This window comes from Manduca sexta, chromosome 24, assembly GCF_014839805.1.
Source record: "Manduca sexta isolate Smith_Timp_Sample1 chromosome 24, JHU_Msex_v1.0, whole genome shotgun sequence".
Taxonomy (NCBI): Eukaryota; Metazoa; Arthropoda; class Insecta; order Lepidoptera; family Sphingidae; genus Manduca; species Manduca sexta.
In genome coordinates, this window is record NC_051138.1 from 13,952,202 (window position 1) to 13,971,152 (window position 18,951).

General features: G+C 37.3%; 1 pseudogene; it reads right to left on the reverse strand.

Annotated features, from left to right (window-relative positions):
- Nucleotides 1-1,074: 1,074 nt before the first annotated feature.
- On the reverse strand, nucleotides 1,075-17,012 carry LOC119190453 (annotated as a pseudogene).
- Nucleotides 17,013-18,951: the final 1,939 nt, after the last annotated feature.

The window sequence follows — 18,951 nt, forward strand, 5'->3', positions numbered from 1 at the left end:
GGTGGTATAAAATAAGTTTTGATTGTCTTACAGATTGTTCGCAAACCTCTTTACTATTTGCGTTTGTTCAAGACTCAAACTGGCTTTAAATCTTTTAAAATAGAATTAATGAAATCAAGATATTATTACTTTGTTATTGAGGGATTGTTCAGTTTTCTACTAGTCAAAGAATTTTTTGGTTCGGGTGTTTCTCAACTTATTCTTTACAATCTACGACTAGGTGAGTGTAAATAAGATCCTTTTTTGTGTTTGGTGTGTTATAAATCATACTTGTCATCTCTGCAAACATTGCTTTTTCCTTATAGTCTAATTTTTAAAAATGACTCTCAATATGAGTGACTTTGATTATAATCAAGCTCAAAACGCCCTTGTTGAGATGTTTTTGTATATTCGAGCATAGCAACATGAGCCCATTGCTGATAAGTTGTACCTGATCGTAATTGGAATGGCGTCTATATAGAGTGTTGACCGACGAGATATGATTACCCTTCGGCAGTCGAAACAATTATGCCAGCCTATTGGAATCGGATATACACAGGATGATCCCAGAACGCGTCATTACGTGGGCCACTATGGCGGGTTTTAACACCTTGGGTACAGTGGTTGGTATACAAGCGGATATAAAATATACCCTAGCATCAGCAAAATACGTACACGTAACAGTAATCTGAATTTATACTTGGTATATTCCGTGGTATATTACTTAGTATATTATTATAAAAAGCGACGATAGCCTAGTTGGTTCTGGAACGGCCTGCCGAGACGAATGTCCGCAGGTTCAAATCCCAAGAGCACACACCTCTGACTTTTCTAAAAAAATATGTGTGTATTCTTTGTGAATTGTCGCTTGCTTTAACGGTGAAGAAAAACATCGTGGGGAAACCTGCATACCTGAGAAATTGTCTATAACAATTTTCGAGGGTGTGTGGTCTACCAATCCGCACTAGACCAGCGTGATGTACTAAGGCCTAATCCCTCTCAGTAGTAAAGGAGTCTCGTGCCCAACAGTGGCACAGTATATAATACAGGGCTGATATTATATTATATATTTTGTTTATAAAATAAAAGACAACATTGCCATCGTATTAAAGTGTATTTAATGTCCTTCGTCGATAGTCATAGAGGTCAATTTTGGTTCATAGTCCTTGTCCAAGCTCTTCGTGCGCAGGATCTCTTTGTAAAGGAACGCTGACTTGCGCGGGGTGCGCGTGCGTTCAGGGCTGCTGTAGTCCACCTCGTAGAAACCGAACCTTTGCCTGTAATTGTATTTAACAAAAAACTGCACTTTATGACTAAAGAGATGAGGAAAGAATAATATAATATAATATTAGCCCTGTATTATATACTATCCCACTGTTGGGCACGGGCCTCCCCTACTACTGAGAGGGATTAAGCCTTAGTCCACCACGCTGGCTTAGTGCGGATTGGTAGACTTCACATACCCTCGAAATTCCTATAGAGAACTTCTAAGGTAGGCAGGTTTCCTCACGATGTTTTTCATTCACCGTTAAAGCAAGCGATAATTCGCAAAGAATACCCACATAATATTTAGAAAGTCAGAGGTTTGTGCCCTTGGGTTTTGAACCTGCGGACATTCGTCTCGGCAGTCTCTTCCACAACTGACTAGGCTATCGCCGCTGCCGCCGAGGAAAGAATACTGAGAGTCAATGGTGAAGGGCCATATAATCCGATTCGTGCCGGCTTCCTTTTATGTAGAATTTATGTACTATGAGATCACCAGAGTGGGATCGCGAGCAACACAGACTTGTTTAAAAAGCCATATAGAGTTTCGTTGATCATTAAAAGCGAACCCAGAAGTTTAGGGTAAATTACATATAATATATGCTGACAAGGAACCACGAAAGGCATTTATCTTTTAATATAATTAATTTGTTACTTGATAATAGGTATTTATATACTCACGTGTAACCATTCAACCATTCAAAGTTATCCATTAAACTCCAAGGAGTATAACCTCTTATATCAGATCCATCATTGATGGCATCCAGAACAGCACCCAAATATTCCTTGAAGTGATATACTCGGTCATCATCTTCTAAACCTTCGATTGTTGCATAGCCGTTCTCAGTAATAAAAATCGGTACATTATTGTAGTATTCACTTATATCCCTCAAAAGGTTGTAGAATCCCCATGGTGTTGTCTAAAATTAGAAGTTATCTGTTTACAATTAAGATTTCTAATCATTTTTTTTTCTAGGATTAAGCATGAATCCTCCTATACGCTGACGTCGACCTATTGCCTTAAAATTTGTGATGGTAACTATTTGATGATTTATCATCGTTTTCGAGGATCTTCGTATTTAAGGAGTAGTGGTACAAAGGAAACTTTGCTGTCGTTCTATGGTGCGTCTCCGAAGTTCTAATTTAAGATTAAAAGTCAATTGTTAGATAACGATTCGTGTTCTAGAAGCCAAAAACAATCCCCTGTTGCTAGATCGATAAAAATGGAAAAGTACCAAAAATGGTATTTGTCTGGATTATATTATTTTTAAATAATCTATATCTATACCTACTATTAAATATACAAAAGCAAAGAGTTTGTCTGTTTGAACATGTTAATCTCAGGAACTACAGAACCGATTTCGATTTTTTTCACTAATAAGAAGCTACATTACCCCTGGGTGATATAGGCTACTTTTCAAAAAAAAAATACGCGGGCGGAGCTGCGGGTAAGGGATAGCTTAACATAAAATTATTACAGTCGCCCACACTACACTTCCACTCAATATTTTCTGTATCATTGTTATTATAATATTTATGTCATAATAACAAACACGTAATATCAAGTGGTACTTAAAATTTCAATACCTACAAGATAAGATAAACCCCCCCGTACATTGTATAAAATATCATCCTTTAAGTCCTCTTCATATGTCTTAACTTTATCTACAGATATCCCAATCGTTTCTGGTGGTATAACTGTCTTCAGCATTCAAATAAATATTATAGCTTTGCATTGCCGTTCATACAATATGAGTACAATACAGTATCTGTCGTCTAGAGTGCAGCATACGTGGTGTGAGTTCACTATCAATAAAAAGTCCTAATTATCCTTAACCATCTGTGATGATTTTATGATTTTTAGCATGGATTACCTTTATTTAGGTTCCTAATAGCAAATATCGCGAACGATAATTTCGATTTAACACAACACTATACTAGCATCTATCACTTTATCGCTCTTAAACTATCTCTAAAATATCTCATCGATACATTAGTTAAAGGCTATACAATATATACTTGCTAGACTTACCTTAATTCGTGGATGCGATCCGGTCACCCAATCAGAACTGGCGTAGGTCATAACACTAAGATCATCATTAAACGATGGGATTGCGTATTGACCAATAACTGACTCGTTTCTGTACGTCAAATGGGTGGAATAGTGGTTGAGGCCGAACAAGTCAGATGTACCGCGAAGATAGGCAATTTCTTCAGGAGTGAATTCTGGGAGCCGGGAGCGAGGGTACCCTTGTTCAGCACTTTTCTCGAGCTATCCTGTCTTTAACAATTTGAGGATAGTCACCGGACTCCAAAGAAAATGGGATGAGCGTACATGCCCCACTGGAAAAAAAGCATATAAATCTCTGGAATAAATAAAACCGTGTAAATGGCTGATTTACTAGTGTCGTACTCAAAATAGCTTGCGCTGTGGATGTTCATATAGGGAAGTATGTATATCATAAATTATAAAGCTGATACTATTATATACTATTAAATTATTATTATAGTTTTGAAGACACGGACTATTTTCGAACTTATATTCTACTACAACGTAACAACGTATTGTGAATTTCTGTTTTTTTTTTCTATTTTCACATGGTTATGTAACTAGGAAATAAGCAATAAATTACGATAATTCTTGACTAGAGTATTTCTTGAAACCATCAGCTGATAACTGAAGTAATCAAGATCTAATAAGAACTTTGCACATATGTAAAAAATATAAAAATTTTGGCTGTGTATTATAGGTGAATGATAGAAGAATGATATGATGATGATGATAGATGAAGTATTTAGAAATAATAGATGGATAATCTAAGAATGAGATTTCTGAAGAAGTTATTGATAGAATTTTAATTAAGGTTTCCTGGTTTAAATCCAACTTCTGGAACTCGACAGAAGTGAGTAACTTTTTTCTTTAAATGGCTGTAAACATTTATACATAATGCAACTCACATCAAACATGTTGGCTTCTTCAGCAGCTTTTATATCTTCCTCACTATGACTATTAGGTTCGTATCTTTCAGCGCTGATGGTTATAAAAATAGTTCCATTTTGTTTCGGCCTATACTCTTCATCGTAGATGTGGTAGGCTTTAGCATGGGCCAAAAGCAAGTTCTTGCCACATATATAATCTCCCAAACCAGACATATTATACAATGGAGCCAAAGTTCCCCATCCATATCCTTGACGACAAACCTCTCGCGGCTCATTCATAGTAATCCAGTATTTAACTCGATCACCAAACAGTTCGAATAATACTCGTGCGTAGTCCGTATACCAATCAATGATATTCGGGTTGGTCCATCCACCCAACTCTTGGAGATTCTGGGGTAAGTCCCAATGGTAGATCGTGATCATGGGTTGTATGTTGTATTTCAGTAATTCATCGATCAGATTGTTGTAGTACGCAACACCAGCTTCGTTGATTTTATTAGCGTAGGCGGTTGGGAATATTCTGGTCCATGCGATCGAGAACCGATAGAAATCGAGTCCTAGCTCTCTCATCATTTCTACGTCTCGTTTGTAAAGGTGGTAGGAGTCGTTAGCGATGTCGCCGCTTGAACCATCGGCGATGGGACTTGGTACCATGTGACATGTTTTGTCCCAAATACTCTCAGATTTTCCTGAAAGGGAATTATTTACAATGGATATTATGAAGAAAAATGGACACAAAACTGTGCTTGCGCATTACAACTACCTACAAGAACGAACTATGTGGTGATACCTACAATTAGTGCTTGATAACGGTAGGTAATAGACAATGCGGTTTTACGTACCACTATGACCTTCTTAGGAGGAGGAGGATCTTCTTCATCTTTATAGGAGAGACCTAATAGTAAACTTTATAACTTTTCAATACGTTTATTTATTGGGCTTAAGGAAATTAATTCACTTTTTTATAGAAACTTTGAAGGTTTAGACTGAATATAGAATCAACTCACCATCTTTATTCCAAGCGCCTTCTATTTGATAAGCGGCAGTGGCTGCACCAAACAGAAATCCATCTGGAAATTTCCTTGGTGACTGGCGAGCATCAACAACTTTACTCTCTACCAACCCGCCATAACAAGCGAGAAGAACGCTAAAACAATTTGTATTTAAATAACCACAGTATGAAGAACAAAATGAGAATTTTCAAGCTATCCAGAAAAACGAAATGCAAAGATTATTATTGTAATAAAATACAAAAGTAACATTATTGCAAATAATAATGATTAACACGATATATTTAATATTTATAAAAGTGCAAATAAAACATCCCGGAAATTAAAAAAAATACAATGCAGACATTTTATTTAAATTTAAATATAAAGTGATGTTTTTATTAAATTTTCATAACACATTTGGTAAAACTTAATATAAAATAATACCAACACGAAATATTTAATGTTAAAGAGTAACATATTCCTTGGTCGTTTTTTTCTCACTCAGTTAGGTTTGAGATAGATGTAGTATTTATATTTATAGCTTATCAGTTTTCAAGTACTGGAATATTGTCATGATGACACAGATGACCAAATTTCCTAATATTATCAATGTTTTTGTTTAGGTTCACTTTAGTTCAAGTAATAGCGTATACGGACTCTTAATTATGAAGTTGCACATATAATTCCCACATTTATGATTCGTTTTGACCGCAATTGGATCACAACGAGGAAGGACAGGTCTTAAAACTAAGCTAATTGATTCTAAAACATTTATGTAATATATATCGCGTCGTCGTCGGCCGTATATATATAACTAGCTTTTGCCCGCAGCTCCGCCCACGTGATGAAGTTTTTCGGGCTAAAGTTTTCCGTTATAAAGCCACGCTATGTTTTTCTCGGGAGCCTATGTCCTTTCCAAAGTGTCAAACTATCTCCATACCAAATTTCATCTAAATCCGTTCGGTACTTTTTGATTTTACCGCGTTCAGACAGACTGACAAAGAGGTTCGGGGCACTTTGTTTAATAATATATATATTTTTTGAGAGGAACAAATTCAACAAGTCATACATAATTGTTGTATAACTTTAACCGTTTAGCTCTCAAAACTAATACATTTTCCCTGTCTTTGCAACATTTTTCATTACTGCTCTGCTCCCATTAGTTATAGCGTGATGATATTATAGCCTATAGCCATTCTCGATAAATGGGCTATCTAACACTAAAAGAATTTTTTAATTCGAACCGATAGTTCCTGAGATTAGCGCGTTCAAACAAACAAACTCTTCACCTTTATATAATGATATAGATTAAGAACAGAAGGAAGTCAGTCTAACAGTGTTTTCATCTCAATGTTCATCGCATTAATAAATCAAAACATCCGTCACAAAGTGGAGAAATAGTATTCTGAGACAAGATATCGCTTTTGATTTAATATTACAAAGCACGAATAAACACCAACACGCCTTTATCCCTGAAGAGGAAGGCAGAGGTGCAAACAGTCCTGTGATGGGGAGAGTCTATCAGACGCAATTTGACTTCGCACTGGTACTGAGGAGTAAGTATGCAAGTTCTCTCGCGATGTTTTCGTTCGCCGTTAAAGCAAGAAATAATTCACAAGTATACACGCATAATTTTAGGAAATCAGAGGTGCGTGCCTTTTGGATTTTTGAACCTGCGGACATTCGCCTCGAAAGTCCGTTCCACTCCTAACTAGGCTATAGCCGCTGCTGATATTGTTTTAATAAAGAAAAAATGTTACCAATTCATATACAATTAAAACTGGTCAATCTGGTCACTCGCATTCAAATTAAACGCATAGATTTATTGTCAGCTAAATAGTGCAGTTATTTGTGTTTCTTCTACTTATTGGCATAATATTTTTATCGGAAATGCGATAACATTATCACTGACAGCGTTGTAAACTAATTTCTAACTGTCGCCAGTATTATGCTTATGAACTACTTCTTCACGCTTAGTTTAAACAACAAATTTATCCATCCCAAATGGTAAGTTGAATGCTGTCCACACCGTGTTGACCGACGACACAAAAAACACTCCTGTTTATCCTCCGTCAATCGACACAATTATGCCGGCCTATTTGAAACCGGATATATACAGGCTGATCCCCTAACACAACAAACATAGGCCACTATGGCCTGTTTTACACTTGTTTACGGTGCTCACTGCCCGCTCGGATACAAGTATAATAGCATAAACATAACCATTACAAGACTTCTCTGGTATTTAAGTACATACAAATTAGTTATTGGTATTGAGCGGATAAAACTAAAATACCCTTCATAACGAGCAACATTCGAGAATTTTAAGTCAGTGTATCCGTCACGGATGTATTTAGTCCAGTCATGTCTTAAATCTTGCAGTATTAAAACTTTCTTACATCTAGTTTTATTGTTTATAGAATATTATTTTATTAGTTGAACGGGTAAGATATGAGTGTCGTTTGGACATAGTTAAAATGTAGTCAGTATGTTGTAATGTAAAATATAAATAACTTATTTAGCGGGAACACAGACCTCCACCATTAGCTTCTATCCATCCTAATATGGGATCAATGAACATAATAATAATAAGCCCGCAGGGGCGGCTTTGTGGCGAGCCGACGGTGAGTGGCGACACGGCGTTTCCCCCTGATTCCATGGGGGCTAAATGAGACCCTGACCCTTGGCTTGCCTTAACTGGCCGGCTAGGGGTGGAAGTCGCAAGAGCTAAGAACCTCAGCTCTAGGGTGGAAGTGCTCAATCTGCGTAATAGCGAGGAAAGCCGCTCCGGGACGCGACAGCGACCCGCGATGGTGAAATCGGTGCACACCTCTCGACACCCTTAAGCCACCCACACCGGTGTTGCGTCCTTACCTTACGCCACTTATGGGATGCCCATCTAGTGGGGGGCAAGTCACCGTCTGCCTTGAATACATAAGATAGAGACATTTTACTTGACAAGCGTCCCGTTGTCTCAATCAATAGCCCAGCAACCAGTCCAGCTAGATCCCATCCATAGACCCAGTATAATCCCCATATTTTCTGCAATAGTCCCTGCACCTTGCAAAGCGCTGTCTTTGGCTGTATTTCCTCCATAAGTACAGACAGAGAGAGTACTCACTGGAATCGTACTCTGTATCTTAAAGGGGGGCCTCTACGTGTTGGATCTATGTCCCCACGCAAGCCTTCCAAAAGGACCGGCCCTTTATTTTATTTTTTATTATTAGGTACAGTTACGGACTACAAACTAAACAAATGATATATCAATATTACATTAAAAGCAAAATGAGTTTGAAGCCCTATTACAACTATACCCAACAATTAAGTTAATTGGTAGCATCACGCAAAATTCGGAATGATTAGTCTAGTTACTTAGTTACAGGTTTTAAATAGGGATTCTTTTAAAGGAAAGCACAAAACTAATGTTAAAAATGTCAAGTTTTGTACAAACGTTATTATATAACGTGCTCATTCTGGTAAAGGGATTATTTTGTGATACATTGTTGTTGGGTGGTGGTACACTGAACATTTGTTGAACACGCACTGACCGAGTCGGCAACTTGAAGTACAATGGCTCAACCATATTACAGTCAAGCGTTCCATTAACAATTTTGTGAAGAGTACAGAGATCAATTACCTCCCTCCCAAAGGAAACCATATGAAATTTCTGTAGCCTGTCGGTGTGTTCGGGTATTTTTGCGTCCGAAGACCACATTTTGTGCACAATGATCGAACAAATCGGCGTTGAATAGATTCAATTTTATCTTTATGTGTGCAGTATATCGGGGACCAAATGGGCGAACAATATTCTAAAGTGCAACCTCACTAAACAGCAGTATAGGGTTAAAAGTGACGAGATGTTCTTGAATGGTTTACCGACGCGGAGAATAAATGATAACATATTATTGGCTTTGCTACATATCCTGTCATAATGATCCCTGAAAGATAGCTTCGAGTCAAATAGCACTCCAAGATCTCATATAGTGTTGACTCGCTTTAAAATTACTCCATTTACATCATAATTATTAAGATAAATATTATTATTTTTTGAAAACGTGATTATTTTGCATTTGTTTATATTTAACTTCGTATCCTTAACCTTACACCATTCAAAAATAACATTGATATCGCGCTGCAGGGCCACACACTGATCATAACTGTCAATAACTCTAAAGATCTTTATGTCATCCGCATACGCCAGACATTCACTGTCGATAATGTTCAACAAATCATTGATAAACATTAAAAATAGCGAAGGATCCAAGTCAAAGCCTTGAGGCACACCTGAGGTAGCCAAGAAGGGCACCGAATCGTAACCATACAGCGCTACAAGTTGAGTTCTATTCATAGGATAGGATCTAAGCCAACGTTGTAGATCACCGTGAATACCTAAGTGATCTGTCTTGAGCAGCAATATCTTTTGATTCACTCGGTCGAACGCTTTAGAGAAGTCGCTATAAAAATAATCTATCTGTTTTTTTTATTAAAAGCTTTGCATAAAAAGTTGGTGTAGAGAAGGAGGTTCATACACGTAGATCTCCCAGATACAAATCCATGTTGTTTACTGCTCAGAAGACATTTGACATGATTGAAAAAGTGACGATAGATCAGACTTTCAAACACTTTAGCAAAGCAGCTTAGTATGGAAATAGGACGACAGTTGGTGACGTCATGAGGGTCGCCTGCCTTATAGATTGGGGTAATATTTGCTATTTTCCATAAAGAAGGAAATACTCCTTCACTTAAGGATTTGCTGAAAATTAGAGACAGCGGCCCGGCCAAAGCGGAAGCACAAAAACGAATGAATACCGGCGGTACACCGTCAGGACCTGCGCTTTTACGAATATCGATGCTATTCAAAAGACGAAGAACATCTTCTTCGCGGATTTTTAACTTAGTGACGGTAAATGACGATGGAGGAAAATCGGGTGTATAAGATAAGTTATTGTTATCCTTATAAGTGGAACAAAAATAATCTGCAAACAGATTGACTATGTCAGATCCAGTATTAGCGATTCTATTCATGTAAAACATGGAGTTGGGAATTCTGTTAGTAATGCGCTTATTCTTCGTATGTCTCCAAAAGGCTTTAATATTAATTTTAATGTCTTCCTCGATACTAGAGATGTAACTTTTAAAACATTCAGTCATAGCATGTTTCGCTCTTGATCTAAGCATAGAGAATGTGTCATAATCACGAGGATTTTGAAATCGTTTGTAGCGAGCATGGTACTTAGCCTTGTTTCTGAGAATCTTTTTGAGAGCACTGGAAAACCAAGTAGGATACCTATGTGATCTTTGTATTATCTTAGGGGTATTTTTATTAAGCGTAGCGGTCAGTATATTGTAAAAATTTTGAACGAAATCATCACAATTAAGATCTTTGACTGACTGAGCCCAATCCTCATTAAGGAGATCTTTAGCGCACTCAATATAATTAGTCTTGCGAAAGTTGAGTATTTCAAGCGAAGAACAAGTTTTTAAAAGGGGAGTTTCATCAGTGAGTGTAATTTCTATGGGGGGATGATGAGCATCCAGGCGACTAATTGATAATATTATGCCGTGATTTCCGTAGGAAAGATACAACATAATAATAATATCAGCCCTGTATTATATACTTGCCCACTGCTGAGCACGGGCCTCCTCTACTACTGAGAGGGATTGGGCCTTAGTCCACCACGCTGGCCTTGTGCGGATTGGTAGACTTCACACACCTTTGAAATTCCTATAGAGAACTTCTCAGATGTGCAGGTTTCCTCACGATGTTTTCCTTCACCGTTAAAGCGAACGATAAATTCACAAAGAATACAAACATGATTTTAGAAAAGTCAGAGGTGTGTGCCCTTGGGATTTGAACCTGCGGACATTCGTCTTGGCAGTGCGTTCTACACCCAACTAGGCTATCACCGCTTGAACATACTTTTACATAATATTTATTGTGAACATTTTTCGGCATAGTTATTAAACGGCCGCCTACCTAAAATCAGTTCCTTTTGAGCGATTCAAACCTGGACAATTGAAATAGAACCTACGAAAATTGGTACCTGACCTGGTAATCGCCACTACGATCTCCTAAGATCGTATTAAGAAATCAATCTTATCTTTAATTACAATCTCAAGTAGACATTTAATATTGAATTTTTTAATAAACAAAGCTTAAGTTGTCAAAAACCGTCATATGCTATGACTTAATATATAATTTGACATGTTTTCGATATCAGTATATTTAATAGCGATGACGTTAAAATTCTGACTTTAATTTGACAGCGTCTCAGCTGATATCGATAGTGCGACATTAGATTGCATCTATTATAGTACAGCCCTATTTCTAAAGCAAATAAGCCATTAGGTACGCGGTGACTAACTTCTCAACCTAACCCCTTTTAGAATACAATCTTGAAGATATTATAAACTACATTGCTAGTATCAGGGCCCTTATTCTGCATGACAGTGTAAACGCGTAACGCGGCTGTGTCATGTTATCTTCGTGAAATGTGCTTACAATGGTATTGTGTATGCCAAATCCTATAGTCCTAAACGTGACGCGTTGCGTTACGTGCTTGTTACACTATGAAACTAACGTGTGGCATAGAGAATAAGGGCCCTGGATATTTGTATCCGTCCGGATAGCGAACTACATACAGAAGGTGTAAAACCCGTCATATTGGCCCACGTAAGTTCCGGGATCGGCCTGTGTATATCCGGTTTCTAATCGGCCGGATACTCAACGATTACTCGCCTGTCGACTTTATCTGGTCCTCACTCTGCGTGCCATGAGATGCAGCGGAGTCACTATGCCGTGCTTGAATAAAAAAAACAACTTATTGTCATTCAAATTCTAGATCTAACTTGTAGAAGTGTTTTGATAAACAAAGCAAGCTAAACATCGCCTGCAAATTAGAACTCTCATTACATTGTGGTGAAAATGATTTACGCTACAAACATTGCGCATTTAAAACTTGTAGATATTGAAACGCTGTGAATATAATTTATTTATTTTAAACACGTAAAGCCGTTGGCCCTGCGTCTGATCTCTCTCCAGTCATGTCGGATTGTCTCACCAGACTGTGTGAGTGAAGGAACAGAGTACACCTGTGTATTGCGCACACACTTGTGCACTGTAATGTCTCCTGCATATTAGGCTAATCTCCGTTGAGATTTGATATCTTGCGTAATACAAGTAAAATTTGAACTTCACAAGGTAATGTGTATTTTATTATGCACAAATCAGCCTTATATGGCGCATTCCATATTCCGTTAACAATAATATTTATTAATTTTATAATGATTTCTTAGGTTTACGCGAATGTTAGACATTGATAAAATCCAATTTACTATGGAGTTAGAATACAATAAATCTCTTGCTTTCTTAGATGTTTTAATCATCCGTAATCCTAATCAGACCTTAAGTCATACTGTGTATCGGAAACAGACCCATACTGATACATACTTGTATTACCATATGTAAGAGGAGTCACCGACGAGATTGGATACATCCTGAAGCGTGCTTCAATAAAAACTTATTTTAAGCCGCCTAAGAAGATTAGTCAATTTTTACCACCTGTCAAGTGTCATATACCTCTACAAGAACCGGGAGTATACAAAATAGATTGCAACTGTGGCCTCTCTTATATCGGGCAAACAAAAGAAATATAGGGACCCGCGTAAAAGAACATATAGCTAACGTGAAACACCGACGCTCGACGAAGTCTGCAGTTGCTGAATACTCTGAAGGAGGCGCCAATCATTATCTGCGACTAGACAAGCCACAAATCCTCGCCAAAGAACACCGATTCCTGCCTAGGATGATTCGCGAGGCTATTGAAATTAAAAAACATCCTAATTTCAATAGGGAAGATGGTTGGAAGCTTGCACAATCCTGGGATCCAGTTCTACATTTAATTAAATCTGAACCCAAAAGACCGGCTCATTCTGCGTAGATCGGACCACCAAGAGTAAAATTTTTAAAAGTTGTATAATTGTAGAAATGTGGGTAGATATTGTAACTTTGACTTTACGGTTGAACAACACCTCAGTCCTCCCCCGTGATCATGAAGGCTGCAGTCTTCGAAACGAAGGGAGAAAATTAAAATATAAAAAACCGTGATAGAATCCGAAAATTAGTTAAATTTCAATATATTCATTTTTTTGACCCCACTGCACTTGATGGTAAGTGGGTGGAGTCCAAGAGAATAGTCGACTGATGAGAGACGAGTACCCCTCGACAGTCGACGCAACATTGCCGGCCTGTTGGAACCGGATATTCACAGGCTGATGCCGGAACGCGACACACACACACATATGGCGGGTTTTAACACCTTGTGTATGGTGGGCGTTATCTTGGCAGATATAAAATATATTCTTCTATCAGCAATCTACGTACACGTAACAGTCTTCTGAATTTATACTTGGTTTGTTTGGTTTAAATATAAAATATGAGAGGATTTTTCTTATGGCTCTATACTCAGACTATGTAGATTATAATAACTTAAAAGAATTTTTTTTTTTTTTAGAATCCACTTCGCACCCGTCGAATTATCCAGGGATCACACTCCAAAGTATTGAAACTACTGATGCAATATATAGTATAAATCTGGTACATAAAATAAAAGAAACATTGTCAAAGTATAAAAATATATTTAATGTCCTTCTTCGATAGTCATAGCTGTCAATTTGGGTTCATAGTCCTTGTCCAAGGTCTTCGTGCGCAGGATCTCTTTGTAAAGGAACGCTGACTTGCGCGGGGTGCGCGTGCGTTCGGGGCTGTTGTAGTCCACCTCGTAGAGACCGAACCTTTGCCTGTAATTTGTATTAAAAAAGAACTGTACTTTATGAGGCTAAAGAGATAGTGAAAGAATACTGTGAGTGTAAATGCTAGAATAGAGGTGACTTCATAATTTATACTCTAGATGTAACAGTAGACGAGTGGACTTAATTTGTGTGGAATATAGGCCCAACCTAGACTCTTTGTCAATAACGTTGACTTTATCTTGTCCTGCTCCACTTTAGGTTCGGTGTGGTACTCTTCGTGTTTGTTGCGGGGGAAAGGTTTTGATATCCAGTCCCTATCTAAGTAAATCTTATCTTACTAATATTATAAATGCGAAAGTTAGTACAAATGTTTGGATGTTTGTGACAAGTACACGCAGAAACGGCTGAACGTATTTAAATGATATTTGGCACACGAGTATATCATGAACTGCATTAACACATAGCTATTTTTATCCCGTGATTTTATACTATAGATTTTTCTTTTTATAGATGGCGCTGGCGTCTTGCTGGTTGCGCTTTAAATCGCTTCAGTGTTTTAGGGCCTATAGTAGGAAAGGCTGGTCACGCGGGCGAGGCCGCGAGCAATACTAATTGTTAAATACAAACCACACAAAGTTTTGCCGGTCATGGAATGCACACAGAAACTTTGGGTAAACTATTACTCACCTAACCACGAGGGACTTGTCTTCGCCAGACCAACAACTAAAGGAATTTATTACTTAAAAAGGTTATTATATACTCACGTATAGCCTTGCAACCATTCAAAGTTATCCATTAGACTCCAAGGGTGTAGCCTCTTATATCAGATCCATCATTAATGGCATCCAGAACAGCACCTAGATATTCCTTGAAGTGATATACTCGGTCATCGTCTTCTAACCCTTCATATGTTGCGTAACCGTTCTCAGTGATAAAAATCGGTACATTGTTGTAGCTTTCACTTATTTTCCTCAAAGGTTGTAGAATCCCACGGGGTTGTCTAAAATTAGAAGTTATCTATTTACATTGATAGAAGATTTCTGATTTTTTAAGATTTAAGCATGCATCCCTATACTCTGACACCGACCTACTGTATCATGATTGGTGATGTTAACTATTTGACGATTTCTCATCGTTTCCAAAGGTCTTCGTATGTAAGCAGTGGTGGTACAAAGATGTCGTACGATTCTGTCTCTCCGACGTTTTATTTTAAGATTAAAAGTCAATTGTTAGATAACGATTCATATTCTAGAAGCTTAAACAATCCCTATTTTTAAAAGTAACAAAAACCATGTACACCTACTATTGTATAAAACTGAAGAGTTTTTGTTTATATGAAAGCGCTAATCTCAAGAACTACTAATCTGATTTTAATTTTTTTCGCTATATTATTCCGGAATGCTCTAGGCTACTTTTGAAAAAAAAAATTCACGCGGGCGGAGCCGCAGGCAAGAGGTAGTTTAACATAAAATTATAAAAGTCACCCACACTACTCTTCCTCTCAATATTTTCTGTATCATTTTATTAGAATATTTATGTAATAATAACAAACATGTCAAGTGGTGCTTTAGATTTCAATGTCAACAAGATAAGATAAACCCCCCTGTATATTATATAACACATTACCCTTAAAATCCTCTTCACATGTCTCAATTTTATCTACAGATATCCCAATTGTCACTGGTGGTATAACTGTGCCCAGCATTAAAATGGATATTATAGCTTTGCATTGTCTTTCATGTAATATGAGTACAATTCAGTACTTGTTAGATTTACCTTAATTCGCGGATGGGATCCAGTTAACCAATCAGGACTGGCGTAGGATATGATACTAAGATCATCATCGTATGATGGGACTTTGTAGTACCAATAACCGACTCGTTTCTGTACGTCAAATGTGTGGAATAGTGGTTGAGGCCAAACAAGTCAGAGGTACCGCGAAGGTAATCAATTTCTTCAGGTGTGAACTCTGGGAGTCGGGAGCGAGGATATCCTTGTTCAGCACTTTTCTGAGCTATTCTGTCTTTCACAATTTGAGGATAGTCACCGGACTCAAAGAAAATGGGATGAGCGTACATGCCCCACTGGAAAAAAAAAACATATAAATCTCTGGTTCTCTAGTGTACTCAAATAGCTGGAGTGGTGAATTTTCGTATGGGCGCGTATGTATATGACACTATTATGGGTATGTATATTACAGAGCTAATATTATAACATTTTTACTATAGTTTTGATGACGTCGACTATTTTCGAACAGATAAGTTAGGCAGATAAAATAGGATAACATGATAATTCTGGAGGAGAGGACTTCTTAAAACCATCAGCTGATAACTGGAGTTATCAATATATGATAAGAACTTTGCACAAATATAAGTAAATTAGATTTTTTTCATACTAGAAGGGGGTGACATATCTAAAGACAATTTTGGTAGAAATTTAATTAAGGTTTCTTGGTGTAGCCCCCAACTACTGGAACTCCACAGAAGTTAGTGCCTTTTTTATATAAAAAGTAGTAAACATTCATATATAATGCAACTCACATCAAACATGTTGGCATCTTCAGCTGCTTTTATATCTTCCTCACTATCACTATTAGGCTCGTATCTTGCAGCGCTGATAGAAATAAAAATTGTTCCATTTTGTTTGGGCCTGTACTATCGTAGATGTGGTAGGCTTTGGCATGGGCCAATAATAAATTCTTGCACATATATATAATCTCCAAAACCGGACATAGTATATAATGGAGCCAAACTGCCCTTCCCATAGCCTTGACGACAAATCTCTCGCGGCTCGTTCACAGTAATCCAGTATTTAACTCGATCACCAAACAGCTCGAATAATACTCGTGCGTAGTCCGTGTACCAATCAATGATATTTGGGTTGGTCCATCCACCCAAATCTTGGATATTCTGGGGTAAGTCCCAGTGGTAAATCGTTATCATGGGTTGGATATTGTATTTCAGTAATTCATCGATCAGATCAGGTACGCTACTCCAGCTTCGTTGATTTATCAGCGTAGGCGGTTGGGAATATTCTGGTCCATGCGATCGAGAACCGAGAAATCGAGTCTCTCTCTCTCTCTATCATTTCTACGTCTGTAAGTCGTTGGCGACGCTTGAACCATCGAATAACTTGGTGACTGGCGAGCATCAACAACTTTACTCTCTACCAACCCGCCATAACAAGCGAGAAGGACGCTAAAACAATTTGCATTTAAATAACCACAATATTTTGAAGAACAAATGAAAATTTTGAAGCTATCCGGAAAAATGAAATGCAAACATTATTTTTGTAATCTAATACAAAAGTAACGTTATTGCAAATATTAATTGTCAACACGAGACATTTTAAATAAAATGTCCCGGAAAAATAAAAACATGATGGGGACAAAACTTTTGAAATTGAAAATAAATTATTTTTTCAATATTTTTATAATACGTTTGCTAATTCCTAATATAAAATAATACCTACACAAAATATTTAATGTTAAAGAATAACATATTCCTTGGTCGTTTTTCTCACTGAGTTAGGTTTGAGATAGATGTAGTATTTATATTTACAACTTATCAGTTTTCAAGTACTGGATTATTGTCATGATACGCAGATCTCCAAAATTCGTAATATTCACATAATATACGATTATCTCCTTCTCTAAACACGAGTGCTGGCACTCGTGCGTCGCTGTCACACAAAAACTTCCTGCGTTCTTGTATAGTTGCGAGGTGTTTAGAGAAGAAGATAATTGTATATTAGGTAATGCAGAGAACGATTGCGTATTAAACGTTCAATTTTGTAGTTTAATTGAAAAAATCAAAAGAAAAAAGAAACTTTTTATAAACAAGCTTTTATTACTAGTTAATGAAAAATAACTAAAAAGTTAAAAATAAATTAAAGACGATAAATTAAATATTTGCGTTTTTATATCAGATTCATTTTTTATAAAAAAAAGCGTGTTATGTTTTTGTATTGTGTTTTTTCGATTATGTAGCCCGTAGTACCTACGCTCGCAATGCGTTGTATTGAGCACTTAAAGATGTATGCTGATTATCATCTAGCACCTTAATAGTCATTAAAACGAATAATACTAGCCCAAATTCGATGAGGTTGTATCGCTTAACTATCGAGTGCCTATGGCCATTTACAAACTCCAACTCCATCATCAGACCCTGCTTAACATTTAGCCAAAGTACTCGTTAAGACAAATCATACGAGCTCAAATTTGATGGGGTTGAGTCACTTAATTACCAAGTTCCTATGGCCACCCTCGAGCTGCATCATCAAACCCTGATTTTTAGCAGCAAAGTATTAGTTGAAGTAAAATCCGTCTCTCTTTCATTTGATACCTATATTGGGTTGGTTGAACAAAAATATGTACCTGATCCGCCATTTTGTACGTGCGGCCATCTTGGAAATGAGTGCTTTTTATAATGTCTTATAGAAGTTAAGCTCATTCATTTGATGCCCATATTGGGTGGGTTGTTTTGAAATATGTACGCCGCTATTTTGTTACAGCGGCCATATTGGATTAACAACAAAACTAAATTTATATGATTGCATTGTCACGCGTAATTAAGATACATGTCAAATTTCCACTCACTCGAATCCTGGGATGTGGGTGAAATTTAGCTTGCAAGATTTGATTACGAACACCGGGACAGGTGAAACAATATAAAAGCTTGTAAAATCATCGAGTTCTCTATAATTATAATAGACCAGAGTATTGCAATAACCCTCTATATATTCACGAGATTCACCAGCGCTAGCACATCTTTATCTTCGAAGAAGACATGTTATCGTGTCAAAATTGGACAGCTGAAAACCGTGACCTCACGCGGCGCCCAGCGTCTCACGTCGGTGCCTCGACTTTTCTATATGTTTTAAAAATTACGACGGTGCACAGTCCGTACCATATCTGCACCCCACGTCTTTTGTGTGCCCTGCGCCTTAGTGGTAATCCGTACTACTATATAAGTACAAATTGTTAGACTATTTTATTTTATAGAACAATCTATGGAATATTATATAC